Below are 21,055 nucleotides of genomic sequence, written 5' to 3' on the forward strand. Positions count from 1 at the left end.
TATTCTGTTGTTTTTATGCGTAACACCTTTTGAAATTATGAAGAAAAAAAATTTACAAATGTCATCCACCTATCAAATAGTTACATAAAAGTAATTTAGGTCTGCAGTTGGTTTAGCAATATGCCAGCCAAGACAGAATATATTCAGCTTCAGAAATGTTTGGGTGCACTTTATTAAGGAGGAAATGGGTATGAGAAAGGTGTTAAAGAGCAGGCTCTTTATTCTTGAAGTTACAGATAAATTTCCTTTTCTAACAATTTCTACATTCAACTTGAGCACAGTCCTGAAGACTGGAAGCAATCAGCCAGGAGGTCAGTAACTAATAAAGGGGGCAAAAGAGAGTAAGGACTTGAAAGGTTAATGAGGAGCATCTCTTGGATTCCAGCGATCTAGGGTTTCCATGATCCTGTGAACACTGGTGATGTGGAAAATAACAAGTAATAAGGGAGTTTTCTGAGATAAGTTTTCTGAGATATAAGCTGTGGTCTTGAACAAGATAGGTCGAAGAAAGAACTTCTCCTACCAAAGTGGCATCTTTTTCCTCCTTGATCTTGTAGACCATTCCAAAACTCTACAGCTTTTTCTGTTTCCATTTTTCTACTTCTTGAACATTTTAATTTCCCATGCCTGAAATTGCCACATCTCTCACATTTGCCTTTTGGTTTTCTTTCCCAAGCTTTTGGGGATGTTGCTGCATGTGCTGTACTTGTTGCACGTACAGATGTTCTGTACTCTCAGCTGAGGCTGTGTGCTGGATCCAGGGTGCTTGTCTCCATCTCTGCCATTAGACTGCTGCTGCCACTGCTAAAAGGAGACAGAGGAAAGAAAGGAGTTGATAGCTGCAGTGAGAGCCTGTTTGTTTTGAAATATACAAATTAGGATAATTCATACAGAATTCTTCTTGGTGAAGTGTGAGTTGAAATGGAATATGAATGCCTTATTGGGAAGTAGGAAATAGAGCCATGGAGTGGTTTCTTTGGCAAGGCTAACGTGATCTGTTGAACCCAACAGAATTGGTGTAATTTTTTCTATGAAGGACTGTGATCATGGAAATAAAAGCATTGCTGAAGAAGGCGGGGAGAGAGGCTGCTGAATTCTCTGTAGGTTTGTTTGCAGAGATGAGAAGGAAGCACAGATCTGTTAAAAGAGAGGTTGGGTAGCATGGTGACTGCAAGGCAGGCAGGGGCTGTTGGATGCTTTGATTTTACTATTTGTTTTTCAGATATAGTTCTTGAGGATTAGTGCAGATTAATTGGGTGCTCTGGTGGATTTGGAGAGAGCTGTGCTGCATATCTGACATCAGCAAAGAATAGACTGAGTAATTACTGCTTTCTGGTCTTTCAGCCTGTGTTATTTGTGTGCTGCTTCCCTAGCAAAAGATACTTAGAAATAGTTGTCATACATTAAATGCCAAGGGAAGATGGAATGTGGTTGCAGGTATATCAGAGCAGATTGCAAATGAGGTGCTGCAGTCTGGCACAGGAGCTGTGAGTTGCAGGTAACGTGGATACTTTGGCACCCCTGCTTGGCTTGTCGTTTTCACACTGGAAATCTCCTGTATCCGTGGATGCTGCAGGTGCGGCGAAGCTCTCGGAAATTCCCCTCAGCGTGTCTGCCATCCCTCACATGATGCGCTTATCTGCTTTGATTGGAGAGTTCCCGGGCTGGAGGAGAAGGTGGGGGCTTCGGGGGGCGGGGAGCGGTGTGACCTGGGAGAACAACAGAGGGCTCAAATAGGGCAGCCCGGGCGGGAGGAGGCTCAGCTGCGGCTCGGTGTCCCGGGGGTGCTGCCGGTGCCATATTCCCCCAGGCACAGCAGCTGGGGCTCGGGGACCCTGGTGGCCTCCTCTGCTTGGTCTGGGGCTGGCAAGGAGCAGTCCCCGCTGTACATCTGCGTTTGCCCAGGGGAAGGTCCTGGAATCTCTCTGCTGCAACTGAACTGATACAGAGATTCATTTCTTTTTTTCCCCAAGCCCTTCAAATCTGGCAGTATGTAGCAGAGTCTGGCTCTGGCTGTTCTTTTTGCTGATGCTCTCGGTTTTGGCTCTGAAATACAGAGTAGCTTTTTGATGACCTGTGCCTGTACCAGGTGGCTGGGAAGAGATAGTGCTTCTGAGAAGACCTTGGCCCAGGTGAGGACAAACAGCAAAGTTTTTTTCAGTGGTACAGGTTGCTGCTCCTCTGCGTTCACACATCACTGGTATAATTTTGCTTTTCTCAAGCAGACTCCTGTCTACTTGGATGCGTCCTGAAGTATTGTGTATGTTTGGCTCTGCATGCTTTTAATTTTTTGTTTGTTTTTCTTTAGAAGCTGAGAAAGTGCTGGAATTGGCATATGTGTCAAGCCTGGTAAACAGATGTTGATAAAATGGTCTCCTTTGAGATATCCTAATGAGAGCATGAGCTTAACTAGAAAAGCCATATGAAAATAGTTTGTGTGCCATTTCATCTGTGTGTCTTTATGCAAGAAAATGTCTTAAATTAGTCTTTGCATCAGGTAGTGGGAGTATTTGCACTGCTTTTAAGGGAGTAATACTATCTCTTCCCTGTGGAATTAATGAAGACTGGCACCTTGGAAGAAGCATATGGTACTTAACTGGCCCTGCCCCAGGGAGAGTTAATAAGTTGGTGTGGTGCTGGTGGGATCTGTGAGCTGTACTGGTGCTTTTGTGAGTGGATGTATGGATTGCGTGCTTGGGAGACAGTACCTCCAATGGCACTCCTGTGACCTCGGCTGCTAATGATGATCACAGAGATGCCTGTGGATCCAGCAGGGAGTGAAGATGCATAGAGGCTTAGAGAGGTAGGAAAGGATAACAGCAGGATCAGTCCCTTACATTTTGCCTTTATCTCTCTGGAGAGCTGGGTGATCATTACTGTGGGGAAATGCTGGGTGTTGTTCCTATTGCATGTTTGTGTTTGCTGGGTATGGAAGGGATAAATCTTCAGCTCTGCTGGTGTGGTTGAGTTCATTTGGAAGAATTCTTACTAATGAAGTTTGTACTGCAGAATTGTGGTCCCCATGTGGATAGAGGAATCACAGCTCACATAGACCTTTATCTGGTAGTCCAAATCATGTGAAAAAACTAAATATTCTCTGCTGCATCTTCATTTTAGGTGCTGATTCTTTGAATTGCAGTCTCAGAAAAAAGATGATCTTTTGGGTTTTGGCTAGAGTAACAGTCTACCAGTTGATTTATTCGGGGTTTGGAGGGACATATTTTTGGTGGGTTTTTCTTTTTTTTAAAGACTTGAAAAAGTTTGTTCTTCTTATTTGTAATGATTTTTTTTGTTTGTTTTGTGTGGATTCCTGTGTATTAGTTTCTTACAGCTTTTTCCATGATGAACTAAAAGCCTCATGTAACCTAATTGCATTTCCAGATGTGGGAAAATCAAAAGTATATGTTTGCAGTAATTCTTTGCTGTACAAACACATGTATTTATTTTGTAAATGCTTTTTGTATTTTAAAACACATGAGGTGAAAGCAATACTTTACAGGAGTAGCTGTGAATTGGCATGAAATAGGTTACTTCTGAAAAAAAAGGTGAGCTTTATTGCTGGGGATTTTTTTTTTAATGAAGCCTGTGACACTTCAGTTTTCAAAACTGAAGCAATCTGCCAAGAAATACATGCTCTGATTTATATACCTTTGATTTAGTTATGCTCAGTTTGTATACAGTGCCTGGTAATCTTCCCTGATCTCATCCTGCTTTAATTTCTAATTTACCCTTGAAAAGACACTACTCACTTTAATCTGGAATAACCACCTCCCCTCCCCACAGTGGAACAACTGAATAATAATATTGTGAAAACAAAGACCTAAGTGCAGCTCTCAGATACCTGACACATTAAAAACATCAATTGAATTGATCTGAAATTATGTGGAAAAACATACAGGTATGTTTTCAGGTAATTTTGAATCATCAGATGATTGATTCCGTGAGTGGTTTTCCATGATTCAGGTGCTGAGCAATGTGGCAATACTTTTAAGGCTTTTGAAAACTGGAAAACAGTTTTTGATTCTCACAGGTAGAAATGGCAGAGGAAATTGCATTGCTGTGTTAGCAGTTACATTATTTGGTTTTAAGGAATTGGCTCCATCCCACTATAGTTTAGTGTCAGAATGTTTGCTGGGTGTTTTCATTCTCTTGTTTTTAAGTGGAATTGTTTTCTTTACAGAAGACAATAGTAGTACAAGATATGAGACTTTTTTTTCTAGTTGTGTGAAACTACGTTAGCCTTTTTGTGGGTTTCCTTTTTGAATTATTTAATTTTCACAGAATCTTTTAGGTTGGGAAAGATCTCTCAGATCATTAAATCCAACCTAGGACACAACACCACTGAGTGCAACGTTGAGGCTCTCCTTAAACACCTCCAGGGGTGGTGACTCCACCATGCCCCTGGGCAGCCTACTGCAGTGTCTAATCAGCCCTTCTGTGCCTAAACCTCCCCTGGTACAGCCTGAGACCATGTCCTCTTGTCCTGCCACTGGTTTCCTGGGAGAAGTGGCCAACCCTCACCTGGCTACAGCCTCCTTTCAGGGAGTTGTATTCCCTTAATATAAAAGGATGCATCTAAAAGAATAGTCCATACCTTTAACAGCATTTAAATGCTCATGAAGACCTTCATGAATAATTTGAAATTTTAACCAAAACTTGCATCTTGAAGGTATTGCTTTGTCTGGCTCCTTTAAAAGATCTGTGGAAGTATTTCTTCAAAGCATTACTGGAAGTAATGATCAGAGCAAGGTGTCAGTTTTGTGCTTGTTTTTTGAAGAGCTATAAAACTATATACCTAAAAAGTTTTAAAATTGTGGACCTATTTTTTTCAGGTAAGCTACATCTCCTCCTTAAAAAGTGATTGTTAATTTAAATTATAACCACTTTTCTGGTAATATTTCTTGATTTCATAAACTATTACCTAAAATCTTTCAGTTACTGAAAAGCCAATTTATAGTTTCAATTAAAAAGAGCTTCTGTATACATGCATAACACATTAATTACACAAATAAATTTCTGGCTGCTTTTCTTCTTGTAGAAGTTGATGAAAAGATAATGCTTCTCAGTTAATTTTAAATCATTTAAAGCAAGTCTTATTTAAACATCACTGAAAGTGGATTAATCCTTTTCTTCCTTCCATCTCTTCCTGCTATCATCACATCTTGGGTTTTAGAAACTAAAGAATGTTGTCTAAAGGGCTTTGGCAGGGAATGTTTTGCTTATCTCAGTGGTCTTCAGTCCAGCTGGTAATTAGCACTTCTCTTAGTGACTGAAGCATAATTTTAACAAGATTTGGCTCTTCCTTTTCAGCACTGTCTATTGACAGAGCGTGGGTGTTGCAAGCAAGTAACCGGAGTTCATTTGAGCCTTGCATCTCAAAATTCAATTCAAAATCATCGTGCCTCATCTAAGGGGCCTTTTGGATGGTTGTTGAAATTTATCTATTCTCTCTTACTGTAATACTGTTGACTGGGTTTGTGCATCTGCAGTTTTATCAGGGATGATTCATAGGCCAAAATGGTGTTTGTCCACTTAATGGTTCATTCCTTCCCCCTTTCAAAAGGAAAATAATGGAAAAAAGCCATTCTATCTGATAGATAATAGCTTCTCTTTTATTGTTTGGCAGTGTGTGTTTTATTTTTTTTTTTTAATCTTGAAATTTGACCTGATGAAAGAAAGGTAACGAGAATCCAAACAGTGTCAGGACTTGGCAGGGGAATATGTCATGTATGAGAAATAAAACTGACCTGAGTACAGCACACTGCAAGTGCACAAACCCTTCAGTCCTTCAGAGCTGGAGATTGATTAAATCAGTCTGTAGTTTTTGCAGGTGAAATAGTTAATTTGGCTTCAGAACTTTATTTGTTCCCTATGGGCTACACATCCAATGGGGCTCCATCTATCCCTTCCAAAACAAAGTGTATGTCTACAAAGCTGGCCCAAGCCTTCTTGTTTGTAAGATCAGATGTCAAAAGATTTCACTTTGTCAGGATGGAGAGATACTGCTGGAATGCTAGAGGATCACGCTGAGCCTGATATAATTTCAAAACTAATTTTTAGCTCAGTTTCAGGAGAGCATGGAGCTGCTGTTAGGACACATTTGATCCTGTAGGAGCAATGGTAATATTCCTGGGTTAGAACAGGTAACCCGTTGTGACACAGGAGGAGAGGGGCCCAGCCTGAAAGCTCTTTATTTGTTACTTGGTATTGTTTTGGTAATTCCACCACCTAGTCCCCTTTCCCTCTCCCCATGTCTTTTGGGCATGGGCAGAGCTGGTTGTAGTGCCCTTTAAAAATCAGATTTATTTGTTCTAAAGCTCGACTTGGGTTAAATACAATAAGACACAAACCCTCACCCACAGTGTTCTGATTAGGTATTTTTTCAATATCTACCTTAAATGTCACGATAATGCCTGACATGAAGGCTCATTGTGAACCACGAGATCCAGAGCAGCTTTCAGCAGTGCACATCAGAACAAGTGCATAGTTCTAGCCTTGAAAGTATGAACTGAAGTACAGCACAATGTAAATGTCAATTCAGGAATGTTAGGTAGGTTTCGTATGATCCCTTAAGGATTCTTTGTTCATGGCCTAAATTGCAAGGTTTCTGGGGCAGGGACTATCCTTGCATTATTTATTTTATGGCATTTATTACATTGCAGTCTTTATTATTTTTTATTCAACCTGGCTGGTGCCCATTTGCTGATACTCAGATGAGAGAATACACTGCAACACAGCATTTTTAATTAGAATATATATACAAAACTGATTTATGCAGATTAAAAAGAAATGGCATCCATGTTGTTCAGTTCAACATGCTGAAGTATCTAAAGGTATAAAGCAGCTTTCAGACAATTTCATCTCTTTGTACTCCAATTGTTGATACCTTTTTTAGCGTGGTGAGATGACTTCCCCAAAGCCTGCAGCCCATGTGTGTTAGCAATGGGGATCCTGGTGAATTACTTCTTGACCTTGACTTGGAGATCAGAATGTAGCAAATCAGGAACATGGACACGCTCTACCTGGATAAACTCCCAGGGGTGCAGGTTAATGTATGGAGCAAGGCATTGCTTACACTGCTCCCACTGATGTGCCATGCAGTCTTAGAGGCCATTATCTTTAATACCTTTGTTATGCAATAGATCCAGTTTTGATTTTTAGCCCAGAAAGAGCAAAGTTTCAGTTTTAGAAGCACAGTCTGTTACAGGATATTTGTCAAGCAGTCTTTTTGCTTATGGACATTGACAGCAGTCTTGCAGCAGAAATGAAAATGTGTTTCTTGATGTTGTTTCTGAGTTTGAGGATTCCCTATTTAAATCTTTTAAGTCAGAACATATCTCAGGAACACCTTTTTCTTCTTTTTTTTTCTTCCTTTGGCAATGGTATGGACACAGTCTGAATCAGCAAAGCTGGCTTAAAGGGACACTCAAGTCAAAACCGTATGTACATATAAAAAGGAATTTTCTTTTGCAAAGAATCAAAGTAGCTGCGGACATCAGGCCTAACGTTGAATGTTTTAAAACTAATTTATATGGGTCGTGTAATTTCTGTTTCCTCCCTCTTTCTTTGTGTTCTGTGAAAGGCACCAAACAGCAAACCCTGAACAAGCTCAACTGCACAGTTGGATGAGAAAATAAATAAAGAGGCTGGGCAGAAATTGCAATCTTACAAAGCAAAGACCTAGAAAGATGTTTCAGCTATGCTAAAAATTATTTACACTTTGCAGTCTTGAAGCTCTCAGTGATCTAATAGTGCTTCTGGAATCTCTTTTTTAGGCGTTGTACATATTTGTTAAAAATGCTCCTTCACCCAAAGAATTTATTCCACTCGAATAGGAGGAGCCAAAAGCTGAACACAGTTTTTTGGTATATAAGCAACAGAAAAGAAGTGTGAAACATTTCCAGCTACATGTGGTTAAGATCAGCCTAAAAAATCAAGCTGCATGTTTTAATAATTTTTGATCAAGTGGGACTTCAAAGATTTTGACTTCCCTTTAAAGTGTAAATTTTTGCATTGGACAATGTAGCACAAACCAGCGCTGGCTGCCATCAGATGAGATTTGCTTCAGTGCAGCCAGCAGCATCAGGCCCAGGATGTTTGTACAATGAGGCTTTGTAAACCTCCACTGCAGAGCTGCAATGCTTTGATCTGTTTACTGGACAAATCAAAATTAAACTGATGTCTCCCTTTTTTTTTTTTTTTTTTTTTTTTCTTGGGAGAAACTAGCACTCAGGAAATCTGGCTGGCCATATCAGATTTTGCCCCAAGAAATTGCATTAGTTTAAAAAAGAGGCATTGTACTCACAGCTTAATGTTTAACCTCAGTGTCAAAACGTTGGGGCAGAATAATGCACACCGATAATGCAAATGGTTTTCTTGGGTGGGTTTCAACTCCTGTGCTAGTATCTGGGAGAATATGTTTACTTTCTTGCATTGAAATACCACGCTATTTCCATCACGGTAATGCCACTTTCAGCTAGCTGGTTGCAGCCAGGTTCTGAGATAAGAAATCAAAATTGTTTTGAAGTGTATCTCTGTTTATTACAGTGTAACTTTTCTTTTATACTTCATATTATCCAGTGACTAAACATGTTTACTTTAAACCGGCTATGTGTTCCAGGTGGGTAGAAGCAAAACAAAAGTGCATTTGAGCCAGTTGTAATTAAATTTCAGCTCTGTACATTTTGTCAAGACAAGAAAAGCTGCTGGCATTTAAACCTTGCAATGCATTATGGAGTGACTACCAGTCAAATCCTCCTATGGAATTAAAACAAATTGGAAAGCAGAGTGAGAAAGGGGAAGAGAGGTTTGTGTGAATTAAATGACTATGGCCTGTGGTTTGCCAGGCTCTCTTGCTTTTGTCGATGATGTCTGGTTATGTAAACTTCTTCCCACCACTTTCTTCTTGAACTTGCAGCAAAGCAGTTTTGTGTGGTGTAACATCTGCTGGCATAAAAGTGGTTGTAAATAAAAAAATCTTTACTGTGCAGCCCAGTAGGAAGGAAAGAGAGTGTGGAAAGGAGCATTCTCTAGAAACACAGATGGCTTTAGATATTAATAATGTTTTGTGAAATAATTTTAAAAATATGATTGCCAAAAGAAGGGGATTATATGAAGAAGCTGAGTGCATCTATTTGGTACATTTGGAAGAATTTGCTGTTAAACTTTCCTGGAGGAGCATGCCCAATGTGATCAGCCATGTACTCTCCCAAGAGTGATGGGACCAAGAGGTTTCCATAGAATGACGGGCCCATTCTGTGTTATTTTGCACTGTGCAAAATAATCTTGTATTATAGTATGGTATGTAATTATCTCAGTAAATATGCAGGGAGAAAAATAATGCTGCTTAATCCCTTTCTCTTGCTGTTGAGGAGGATTGGGATAATAAAAGTGTAGATCACAACATGCTATGTTAGAGCTGCTGGCCTACATTTCAGAGCGAGATTGGCAAGGAGCAGGCTCCCAGTTTCTGGAACACGGAGTACATCCCAAAAAGAATGATTAGGCTGTGGTAGGATTTATGTGATGATGCTGAGCTTTCCCTGGAGACATTAGATTTTATCTTAGCGATATGAAGTGCTGGCAGCTGCTGGCTTGCTGGCCTGAAAGGAGTATCCATCCTCTTCCCATCTTTTCACCTGCTGCATGTTCCCAGTGCCTGCATTAGGTGTCCGGTTTCTGTTTTGGAGTCTAGGATTGCTCTTTCCTTTCTGTTCTCTTTGAATTATGGTGAGACACCCTTAAACTTTACTCTTGGTGGGAGTGCAGGTTTTCATGATAATAATTCATTTCATTGGCCCAAGCAGAGTAAAAGCATTTACCCATAATTGACCTGGATTCCTTGTAATGCTGTAAATGAAGTCCTTGGATTGTTAATACTTTCATCAGCAGTGAGTAATTTCATAGATTGAAAGCCTCTTAAACTGCAGCATGATGATTTTGGTTCCAGAGAATTATTATAGGTGACTAAAAATTGAGTACTTTTTCTTCACCCCCCCCCTAGAAAAAAGAAGAAAAAAATAATAACATTCCTAAACCATAGGTAAAATTCCCTGCAGGAGCTGCAGGATAGTATATAATTACATCCAAGACATACTGAAATTCTCTGAGTCAAATTGCAGATTGTGTTTCTTAGTTCTATTACATTTGCATACTGATAAGAGTTTGTAGTAACTGTTCTATATTGCACAAATGCTGCTGTTGTTTATTGCTTGGCTTAAATTATGTGGGGTTTATCTATAGATATAACTCATTCTCTGTACAAAAAGGTCTAAAAGATTCTATTATCTAGAAATTGTTTTGGAGGGTGCACTTTATTATCAATTGATATGCTTTTCATGAAAGAGAATCTCTGGGCTCCAAGTACTTGACATCTCTGTGAAAATAGTCTGCCTGTTTCGGGAGTGCAGTGTCCTGAATCTTGCTCAGCAAACATCAAGGAGTGATTTTACCTTTCAATTTAGTTATATGCACATTGATCCGGAGTCAAGAACTTCCTTGACTCATGACTTCATGGCTGGAGGCAGATTAGGACTTAAGGGTCAGTTGTATGTGGTATTATTAGCAGGAGGCTGTATGCTCTCTTTGATTAATAAGTTTCTGACTTAGTGAAGCTGAATGCAACAGCCCTTGAGAGAATTCTGTGGTTTATGAAAGTGATTTCCATTGTGGTATTCCTATGACCATTAATTGTGTTTAACTGTGTGTGGTTACCTGCTTTTTTTGTCTGTTTTGGGAGTCATACTGCCAAGGTTTTCTTTACTTGGGATAAACAGCCATCTGTGCCTGTAGTCAGTGCCATCCAGGTCAGAGTCAGTGCAGAAAAGGTGCAGAGCTATCTGGTAGCTGAAGATGCTGCTGATCCTGTGAGTGAGTACATGAAATGTTCCAGAAAGACATGCCAGAGGCTCAAATTATGTAATGCCTCGAGCAGGAAGCCACCGAATTATGTGTGGAGTGTGTCAGCAGCAACAGACTGATGTCCCTGGCAAGGCTCCACTCCAGGAAGGAGCTGGGGTTTCTCAGAAGCCTCACATGAGAGCGAGAGATGTGGCAGTGAGGCCCTGGCTGGAACAGCCTGGCCCCTGGAAGGCAGGAGCTGCTGGGAGGCAGGGTGCTGACACCACATCACTCAGTGTGGTTTCCTGTCCCCAAGTGCGAGAATGACAGGGAATTTTTCAGGTTTTCCTTTTGCCTTTGCGTGTTTGTGGCTCTTCTGTTGTTTTGGGGTTTTTTTTCCATACTCCTAGATCCTGAAAAAAAACGTAAAAAGAAAGGATCTTTTTAGAAACTACACATCCAGACTAGGGATATACAGGCAATTCATGTCTGAAAAATGTTAACAGTTGTGTGTCTAAAATTACCTAATGAACTATGGTTGAAGTTCCTTTTTGGCACAAAATGAGTGAAGGTTTGGTAGGTAATGATCATTTCAGTATATCGACAGACTAAAATTGTCATGTTTAAATTAAGACTCTAATGGTGTCCAATTTTCTAAACTGGGCGCTTGTACTTCGCTTTTAATTAGAAGGAGGCAAAAGGTCCTTATTGGAATTCTAAAGTTATACTCTGGGTTAACTCAAGGAGGTGATTATCTGTAACCAAGTATCCATCAATGGGAAAGTCACAGACTTGCAGAAGTGTGTTGCTGTCAGGTCATTCTCTCTGAGCATTTCAGAGTGATAGGTGACAAAGAAACTTGAATGTTAGATCCCTGTGGATGAAAACTTGTCTTCTTCTTGAAAATAAAAATAAAATTTAAAAAAGCTCCACTGACAAGCCCAGAGTCTTGATGAAGGTTGTCCATCCTTTTGCAGGATCATTATGATTTAGCTGGGTCTTTTGCAAAAGTAAGTGCTCTCCTGGTAGGTTAATAGGGGGTTAAGTCATGAAGAGAGAGGAAACCCATGGGGTATATTTAAGGTGACAGTAAAGGTCAGGTGACAATTGAAGAAACACTTCATGCTTTACTGAACAGTAGTGAAGAAATGTGTGTTGTGGCCAGAATGAACACTGGGTGCATCAGAATTTGATGTCTCCACACCTGCCTTGGTGTTCAGGTGCAGCTGAAATCTTGTGATACCTGGCCAGGTGTCCAGGAAGTGAGGAACATCAAATTAAAGATCCTTTACAAAATAAAGCAGGCATCAAGGTACTTAAGACCAGTTTATTCACTTAAAAAAAAAATTCTTTTTCTTTAAAACATGAGAAAAATGAAAATTGTAGGGTTTTCTTTATTTTAGCATTTACACCCAGTTGTGGAATGAAGGACAGACCTGAGGCTGCAGCTGCTGTCCATTCCCCCATCAGTTGTTCTGTTACTGTGAATTACAAGCTGCTCAGTGTTTCTGTAACTGAGGCTTCACTCTGGCTCTAAGCATTTCCCTCAAAGAATTTACAGTCTCACTGAAAGGGCCACTGGAGATTTTGGACACAAATAAGCTTCTGAAGAAATACTTAACTGGTGAAAAGAGAGAGAGAGATTTTTTGGTATTTGCATGACTAGAAAGAAACTGATTTTCTTCATTAAATTTATGAGATTGTACTCATGTGTTTACATGGAACATGAGAGATTTCAGGGCCCAGTGGCCATTCTGCCCAGAAAGCTGTAGATGATTAAAACCAGTTGGGAAGCAGGTTCTGTTTCTGTTATGTGCATTAGGCATGGTGGGATGCTTCTGATTCCAGTGGAGCTGGGCTGGATTCGGTGCTGATGTAACCGTGTTGAAATCTGACCGCAATCTGCAAGACAACAAAAATGTCTGAGGTGTATCTTCTATTGCAGACTAACAAAGTAGTTCATATGCTTGAAAAGATTCTTGTCATGACTTTGTTTTCCCAGCACAGACTGGGAGTTTATTTTAGCATTAAGTTGGCTCTAGCTGACCCAGAAGTAAGTGTAAGGATGCTTTTGTATGAAGCTGACAAGTCCTGGAGACCCAGTGATGTCTTGTCATGTAATTATGAGCTGCTGAGGTCAGTCTGAAAGTGCACCAGCAAAATGAGAGAGTTTGAGGCATTAAAAAAAAATTTAAAAAAATAATGGAAATCACTGTGTAGTCTCTTACCAGAAGAGCGTGCTGTCAATATTTAATGAGAACAAAGTATGTAGCCATCATCCTCTCAGCATTGCTATTTATGATTTGGAACAACTTCTGTTTTAATAGACATTTTTGGCAACTTTGGGCGGATTAGACAGAAGAGGAAACTATTTTCTTTAACTGCCCTCACTGCTGTAATTGTGATTGCTGTGGTTCTCAGTCCCTCTGGTCTCGTACTCAGGGTGTTTTATGCACTGTGAGTTCTCAAAGCAAATGCTAGACCCACAACATGCTCTGGCTTCCCTTGGCTGAGACACTTGTTTTCTGCAATCTGTTTCTAATATTGAGATTTTTTTCGTTCTTTTTTTTTTTTTCTTTCTTCTTCTCATAAAACTTAAACCTCATAAAACTGAAAAGTAGCAGGTTAAATTTAATTCTGCGTATGCACCTAGTGCATATTGAGATGTTCTCAACTTCAGGCTTCAATTTATTTTTTCTATAAAGGAAGAAAGAGGAAGCTTGATGGAAGAGAGAAAAATACAGCTTCTGATCTAATGTGCAGGAGCTCTTGATAGAAATTCATTTGAAAAAGCAACAGTCAATTTCATATTATTTTCAATAATGCTGAAGACATTTGTTGGGTTTTTTTTAAATAAAATACTGTCTCTTACAAAACATGGATTTCTAATCTGAATTCAGATTTGACTTCATTTTTGAGCACTCTTTTGTCATTTTCATTCCTGTTTCTGTAAACCTGCTGCTTTGCTTGCTGAGAGACTTTTGTGCTCATGGAAATCAATTGGGTCTGTGCATTTTAAAAAAAGAGGGGTAAACAGTAACACCCCCAAAGCAGCCCTGCCCACTTGTGCTGCTCAGAGGTACAGAAGTGTTGGATACCCCTGTGCTGCTCCTTCCCCTCCAAAGGTGGGGAAAGACAGAAGAAGTGGATGCTTTCATCCTTCCAAAGTGTTGGCAAAAGCAATGGAGCAAATATGTTTTAGCACTAATAACAATGGCATCATTTACTTTTTACCCAAAGCTGGGATGATAACGAGACCTGATTATATATCTCAAAATAAAATATTTTATTTTCCCTGCTCCTGACACACTGCTCCATCCTTGGTCTCCATTGTGTTGCTTTCCAGTTTTAAATGCTTGGAAGAATGGGTACCATGTGTTCATTTCACCTGAAGCTATGATGCTTCTGCTTAAATAACAGGACTCTCAAAATAAAATGAACTTCAAACAAAAACCCACTGAGCACACAAGATTTATTTGCTATAGTGTAAATATTCTGATCCATAAGGAGAAATTATTTCTGGGGGAAAAAGAAGGTCTTGAAGTAGTTTACTGTGATTTTATTAGGTAATTAAATATGAATATGCACAATTAAGCCTTTTTTTTTTTTTTAGGGAAAGGAAGACATTCTCTACAATGTGAATTTCTATGGAGTAATCTCTGATTTTCAAAAGGTATGCATTTTCTGTTCTTTGAACATTTTAATTCTGTTTTTTTACCAGGTTATTTACTTCAAGTTTAAAATACGGTTTACTGTTGCAATGCTGCACTGTCCGTATTAGTAGAATGAAAAATGTGTTCTGAAAAAGCAGCAGTTGGGGTTCATTAGAGGAGTGAAATTATTAGAAATTTAGGTCATAACTGCAAATTCAGAGGGTGCTGTGCTCTCCTGAAACCAGATATCCTGACATTAAGGAAGCATGTGTGTGTGAGGTTGATCAGACACAGACAGATGAGGATATTCAAAGTTCTCAGAGCCCTTATCCTTTTGAAGTCTAACATTCTGGGAAGTGTGGATGAGTAGAACTTGTGTGTCCCCCAATCAGGCCCAGTAAACTCCAGTGATAACCATTCCTAAAACAGCTGCAAAGGCAACTTAAGTGCTGGAGTTTGATGTGGTTCCAGCAGATTCTTCTCACCTTGAATTTGTGGAGAACAAGTTTTTACTTTTTTTGAGTACTCAGAGATGGGTCACTTGCACACCAATTTATATTCTCTTCCTAGTCTGAGTGAAGTTTTATCCATCCTGCTGGCATAAAGGATTCTTACCCTATTGGCTTCTGCTGTCTGAAAACTACTTTTCCTTCAGAAGCACCAAGCTGGCACAAAATCCCAATTGCTTTAGCAATCCAGGCCTTGAGCAGGCTCAAAAGGTTGTTGTGGCAAATGTTAGTTTCTGGCTAATCCTGACTGAGACCTCAAGCTTAGCTTAGGTGAATTCTTTGATTCCTGTCCTACTGCACAGGAGCAGAGCAGGACACAGACCTCATGCATGACTCTTCCTACTGAAATTTTTGGAAGTGATAATGATGAGATGGTGTATTTGCTTTTTGTTGTTCATCTAAAACCATACCTAAATTTGCCTGAAAATTCTGCGATGTCATCTGCAATGAAATCACATGAGAAATCTCAGATGAGGATTCCAATTGCTGATGGATCTGCTTTAAAGGGATCTTTAGTAGGAAAATTTCAGTGCAGAAAAAGTCATTGACACCAAAGGATATGGTTGTGGTGTTGATCTAGAATTGTAGAATTAGAAGTAATGGTCCAATGGTTGTAGGCAGTGCTTTACCTATCCTACCTTGGCATTAGTCATTAAAACACACTTGTTTTCCTTGTTTTTCACTCCTGGATTGCTTGTTTATCCATGTAGTGTATGCCACAAGCATTTGGGAATCTGTTGCACTGTGACCCGGTGTTCTGTCACAGTTGGTTTGTTTATTTGTAACTGACAAAAATAATTCTTCTGTGGGCACAAGTACAGTTTAAAATAATTTAAAAAGAAGAAAATAAGCCTACGTTGGCCAGAAATAGCTTTCTTGGAAAGTAGAAACTTCTGTAAATATCTTCTTAGAGCAATGGTCTGGAAATACAGATAGGGCTGACTTTTTATCCAGGTGCAACAATAGAAATCTTACTAGTAAGAGACTTAGAATGAATTCCCATTAATGGCAGAACTGTTGGTTCATTTGTTAAAACTGATAAAGGAATGGGAGATGAATGAGTTTACCTAGAGTGTCTATTACATTTGATGCTTTCAGAATAAGAGTTAATAATAGACGGAAAAGCCACTTTGGAATTAGTGAAGGAAGTTAGGGATGTTGCTTTCTATTTTCCACTGGAACCCTTTTTTACCCATTTAACCATAGCATGCAGAAGGATGTGCCATAGGCTTTACACACCACCCTGAAAGTCGAAGACCTCAAAAACTTTGTGAACAAAGGAATAGTCAATTCCAGAATTTCTGAATTTTTGAATTAAGTAAACATGAGGAGAACTTGGCTCAATAACATAACAAAAGTAGCCCCAGGCAGTCACAATTTGTACAGCCAGTTTTAGGGTCTGTGAACAGCATGCTGCAGTTAATACTGGTTGCATTGAAGATGACTGGGAGAGGTTTTCTGGGTAGAAGCCTGTTAAAATATCATATTGTTAAAGATTAAGTGAGGCCATTCTGTGCTATCCTGTGTCTCATTACAGTGTGATTCCAGGCAGTATTTCTTCAGGAGATGAGGTCAGCCAGTGCGTCCTTAAAGGTTTATTCTGTTTACACAGTGGTGGGTGGGAGGACAGGGGTGTGCAAATGGGAGATGGTGCCTTTATCATAACACATCATTTACCTGTAATCATGTTCCCCTTAGGAGAGCATTAGTCATGTTATTGAATAATCAGGAGCTGCAGGAACTTTGACCCCTCTCCTACTCTGAAAGAGATTGAGCCGAAGAGAAGGCTAGCCAAAGAAAATCCTTTAAATAAACTATGGTTTCCAACACCGTTTAAAGGAGGGAGGGCTGAATCCCCGTTCAAGTTTGTAGTGTAAGACTGGGCATGATGTTCACTGGGCATTCCTGATTGGAATAATAATTAAAACAATGTACTGCTCATCACAGTTAGCTCATTGATTTTATTCATCAACACTTCGTAGTTGATTTTTATGGAAGTGAAATAAGATCCCTGTGGTATATTTACAGAATTGCAGGGTTTTTTTGTAAAGGACAGAGCCTGAATATTTGGCATGTGCATTTTTGGTCAAATTACCTGTGCCCTTGTGGGTACTTGTGTGTCACTGTATCTCTGAGTTGGAGAGCTAAGAGCAGCATTCCTTGGCCAAACCTTGATGAAGTTCTCTCTGTGTAATCTGCCTGCTACAATCACAGAAATATTTTGCACTTGTTTTTCTTGTGCCAGTGTGGAACTCTCACACCTGCTGAGCATAATTTAGGATGAGTTTTAGTCCCAAAGTATTTGCTGCCTGCCCATTATAAGGGGCATGGTAACCGGTCCCAAAATGGAAGTGGCACTTTGTAGGGAGGAATAAAGAAAAGTTGCCCTTCTTGTTAGAGATCAAGGCCATTTGCTCAGATTGCTGTTGTCAAAATAAAGAGGTTTCCACTCCTAGCTTTAGGCTGTGTCTCCACTGGATATCTTCTTACTGTCCCTGATAAACACAGCAATTAACGTATTTTGTGAGGGTATTTTCTCACTGGGCTGGATTTTCTATCCATTTTAGCCATGAATCCCTTGTTCTCTTAATCAAGTCCATTGAATCCTACAGCCTATCTGACCCTTTATCCATGTTATCTGTGTCTTCTGGAAATTGAGTTCTTTTAGTCTGAGAACTTATCTGCTGTTCATAAGCAACATGCATAGCTTACTTAGGTGGGGTATACACGGAGTTTCCCTTCAGATGGCCAATGTTTTCTTTATAATAAAGTTCTCTTATTCTTAGCACATTTCTAGGTCAGGAATGCTTAAAATATCTTCGGTCATTAAAACTTGGAGTCAACAGTATAAAACAAAAATAGAGAGGCAAAAGAAAAATAAATGAAGCTTACTGCATTCAGATGAAGTATTGTTTTCCAAATATTCCCTGCTGCTTGTGATCATGTTGTTGTCTTTGTGCTTTCCTTTGGAAGACTGTTCTGTTTAATTACAGCTAAATCCAGCATTGTGCAGACCTTTATGGTGAGAGAGGTGAGCATGGACAGGGCAGAAAATGCATGTAGTGGCAAAGGTCTCAGCCTGAGAAAGGTTGTTGGTTCAGAGAGGAGGCAGAGCTCTGGGAGCTAAAAAACAAGCGATAACAAAAGGATACTGATAATTTATGGCAGTTGTTACTGTCTCGGTTGTCGGGTTCTCTGCAGTTGCATGTACATTTAAACTGATAAAGAAAATAGAGGCTGGGAGTGAGACTGGAGACTAATTTCTTATCCCTGTTCACACCAATAGCCTGTGTTAGGAGTGAAGCAGGGACTGAGCTGGCCCAAAAGCAGACCTGATAAATAACATTCCAAAAGGTCATTTCTGATCTGGAGAAGAGAAGGCTCCAGGGAAATCTTATTGCCACCTTTCAATATTTAAGAGGGTGTTAAAGAAAGATGAGGACAAACTTTTTAGTAGGATCTTTTGTGACAGGACAAGGGGTAATGGCTTTGAACTGAAACTGGTTATATTTCGGCTAGATATAAGGAAGAATTTTTTTTACAGTGAGGGTATTGAAAAACTGGAACAGGTTTCACAGTTAAATTGTGGGTGCCCCATCCCTGGAAACATTCAAGGTTAGGCTGGATTGGTCTCTGAGCAACCTGGTCACATTGAAGATGTCCCTGATCATTGCAGGAGCTGTTGGACTAGATGACCTTTAAAGGCTCCTTCCAACCAAAAGTATTCCATAATTCTGTGATTTTTTTTTTATCTGAGTTTTCATTTTTTCTGCCAGAGCAGACATTAGTGGTGAAAGAATGAGTGACTGGTGGACTTCTGGAGAGGACTCCAAAGTTTATCAGACTGCTGCCTTAAATTGGTCTGTGGTAGGTCTGTCTTAAACCACGCCTGAATCATCACACATTCTAATGCAGAAAAAGGGAGGAAACAAATCTTGGCTCCTGTAAATTTTAGTTGTTTATGATAAGAGTTGTCTTAGGCTGAGAAAGGTTGTTTTCTTTGTCTGTGTATTTCTTTAAGTGACTGGCTTGTAAAACTGTCCCCTGAAAGATTTATCTGCCATTCCCTTGGAAGGAAAGACTATTTGCTGTTTTTTGAAAAGGTTATGTAAAGAACTAAGTCATGGTGTTGTTTTATTCAAAGTTTCTGTTTTATCAATGCCTGAAGTTAAACCTTCTTCTTTTAAAATGTGTGAAGACCTAGGTTTGTATCCAAAAATGCAGAGTGCGGGAAGAATGGATCAGAAAATGAGAGGCACAAAATGGCACCTTGTACTGTTTGGCCTCAAGAAACCCTGAAGGAAGTGAAGTTCTCGCAAACCATTTTGTTCTGTGCAGGTTTAGCTCTCTAAAACATGTTGGGGTTCTTTATGGCTTCCCCTCTCCCCCTTCTTTTCTTTTTTTCTGGTTGTTTTCTTAGTGGATTGAATTGGATCCAGGAGCAAACCAGAGCACAAGAGTCTGCTGTAATTATCCAGCATGAGTGTGTGTCTGGAAATGGAGAGAGTAGAATAGAAGGGAGTGGAGGAAGGAAACTCTTCCCTTTCTTGTTTCTCAGCCTACACGAAGTTGGCATGACTCAGTGCCCAAGCTGGAGGGCAGTGGTGGCAGAGATGGTGAGTGACATTCCCATGTTCCCGAGGGATCCCTCTGCAGATAGATGAGTGGGATTTTTGCCACTGACTTCAACCGAGGCCAATTATGAGAGAAATGGAGAGGGAAAGAATAAGCAGAATGAGCTGAAAAGTATGGGGAGAGCTGCGAGATGAGGGAAGCAAGGTAGCAAAAGTGGGAAATGTAATACTAAAACTGTCAGATACAGGAAATACTTACGTGGTGGGGAAGAAAGCAAGAGGTCATGTGCACAGTTGAGTTTGGGCAAAATGTTGAATTCATTTCTGACTCTCTTCTCCTGTTGAAACTATCTGCCAAGACCTGCTATTGATACAGCGAGATTACTGGCCTGTTGGATGCTCTCTGTTAAACTGATATGTCTTCTTATGTCACATTAATAGTGCATTCATCTTTAGCCCTTATTGTTTTCTGGTGAAGCCAAAAAGGAAAATTACTAAATTATTGCCAAAAAATGCATTGTATTAAGAAAGATTTTTTTTTTTTTCCTTCTGGCATCTTGAACTACTCTAAACCCTAAAATTGTAGAAAATTTCAGAGGGATGTTTGCTCTAACTGCTTTTGTGGTCTGATATGGAGGAGCAATGTTTGGTTGAGTGTAAAAAAAAATAAAATATCTGTAAACAGATGCTAATGGAAGGCAAAACTCCACAGTATCTTACGGCTTTTCCAGAGCTTGCTTTTGTTCTACTGTTCATATCTTATCTGTTGTAATTATGTTCTTAAAATGAGTATTGCAGTAGAGAACAGGGAGTGTGTGTGTGTGTGATGGAGTCTGCCCTACTGCAGCTGTTTACCCAAACAAGTCCCTTTTGATCACAATACCTGTGAAAACTGCAGTCTGAGAAGGTGGCATGTGCTGTTCCACATCAGAATGATTTCTTGGAGGTAATGGAAATACCTGTGGCAAATCGAATTTACATTCAAAACTTCATTTGTAATCATTGCTATTATGATTTCCTCTCTCTCTGTGCACATACTTTGGATCTACTAAGTGTAAATTTTCCAAACTCGACAGGTTGCATAAGCCAGAAAAGTAGGAAATAACTCTCAAAAGAACTGCTGCCAGATCTCTGAAGCACGTATTGAGTTGTTTGATCTGAAACACAATGTGTAAAAGTTGCTGTGCCAAGTTTTGAAAGGTACAGTATGTGGAGTGATGAGACTGCTGTCTAGTTATTTTCTGTACCCAAAGGGGAAAGACAGACAAAGAGGGAATGTTGTTTATTGCTTATTGACACACATGCCACTTTTCAGTTGTTTATATTTGAGCTGTTGTTTCTTCTTCTCAAAACTAATAAGACTTGTTAAACATCACAATGAAAAGCAGCAAGTAAATCTACTTAGATTTCATAACTGCACCTTTTGCTCTTTGATCTGTACCAGACTGAAAATTTGGATCGTAAACAAGATCACTATGAG

The 21,055-nt window shown here is 39.7% G+C and overlaps 1 protein-coding gene across 5 annotated transcripts in view; it reads left to right on the plus strand.

Annotated features, from left to right (window-relative positions):
* Positions 1-21,055, plus strand: part of PLCB4 (phospholipase C beta 4) — a 186,790-nt gene that overhangs the window by 5,261 nt on the left and 160,474 nt on the right. For 4 of the 5 annotated variants that reach the window (XM_039569012.1, XM_039569015.1, XM_039569014.1 and 1 more), the window contains exon 2: positions 14,453-14,512. The gene's annotated coding sequence lies outside the window, so the exon portion shown is untranslated. Of the gene's footprint in view, positions 1-1,769; positions 2,133-14,452; positions 14,513-21,055 lie in introns of those variants that run through there. The other variant, XM_010403024.4, reaches the window with a different exon arrangement.

The sequence above is a fragment of the Corvus cornix genome, chromosome 3 (assembly GCF_000738735.6).
Source record: "Corvus cornix cornix isolate S_Up_H32 chromosome 3, ASM73873v5, whole genome shotgun sequence".
NCBI classification, from domain to species: domain Eukaryota; kingdom Metazoa; phylum Chordata; class Aves; order Passeriformes; family Corvidae; genus Corvus; species Corvus cornix.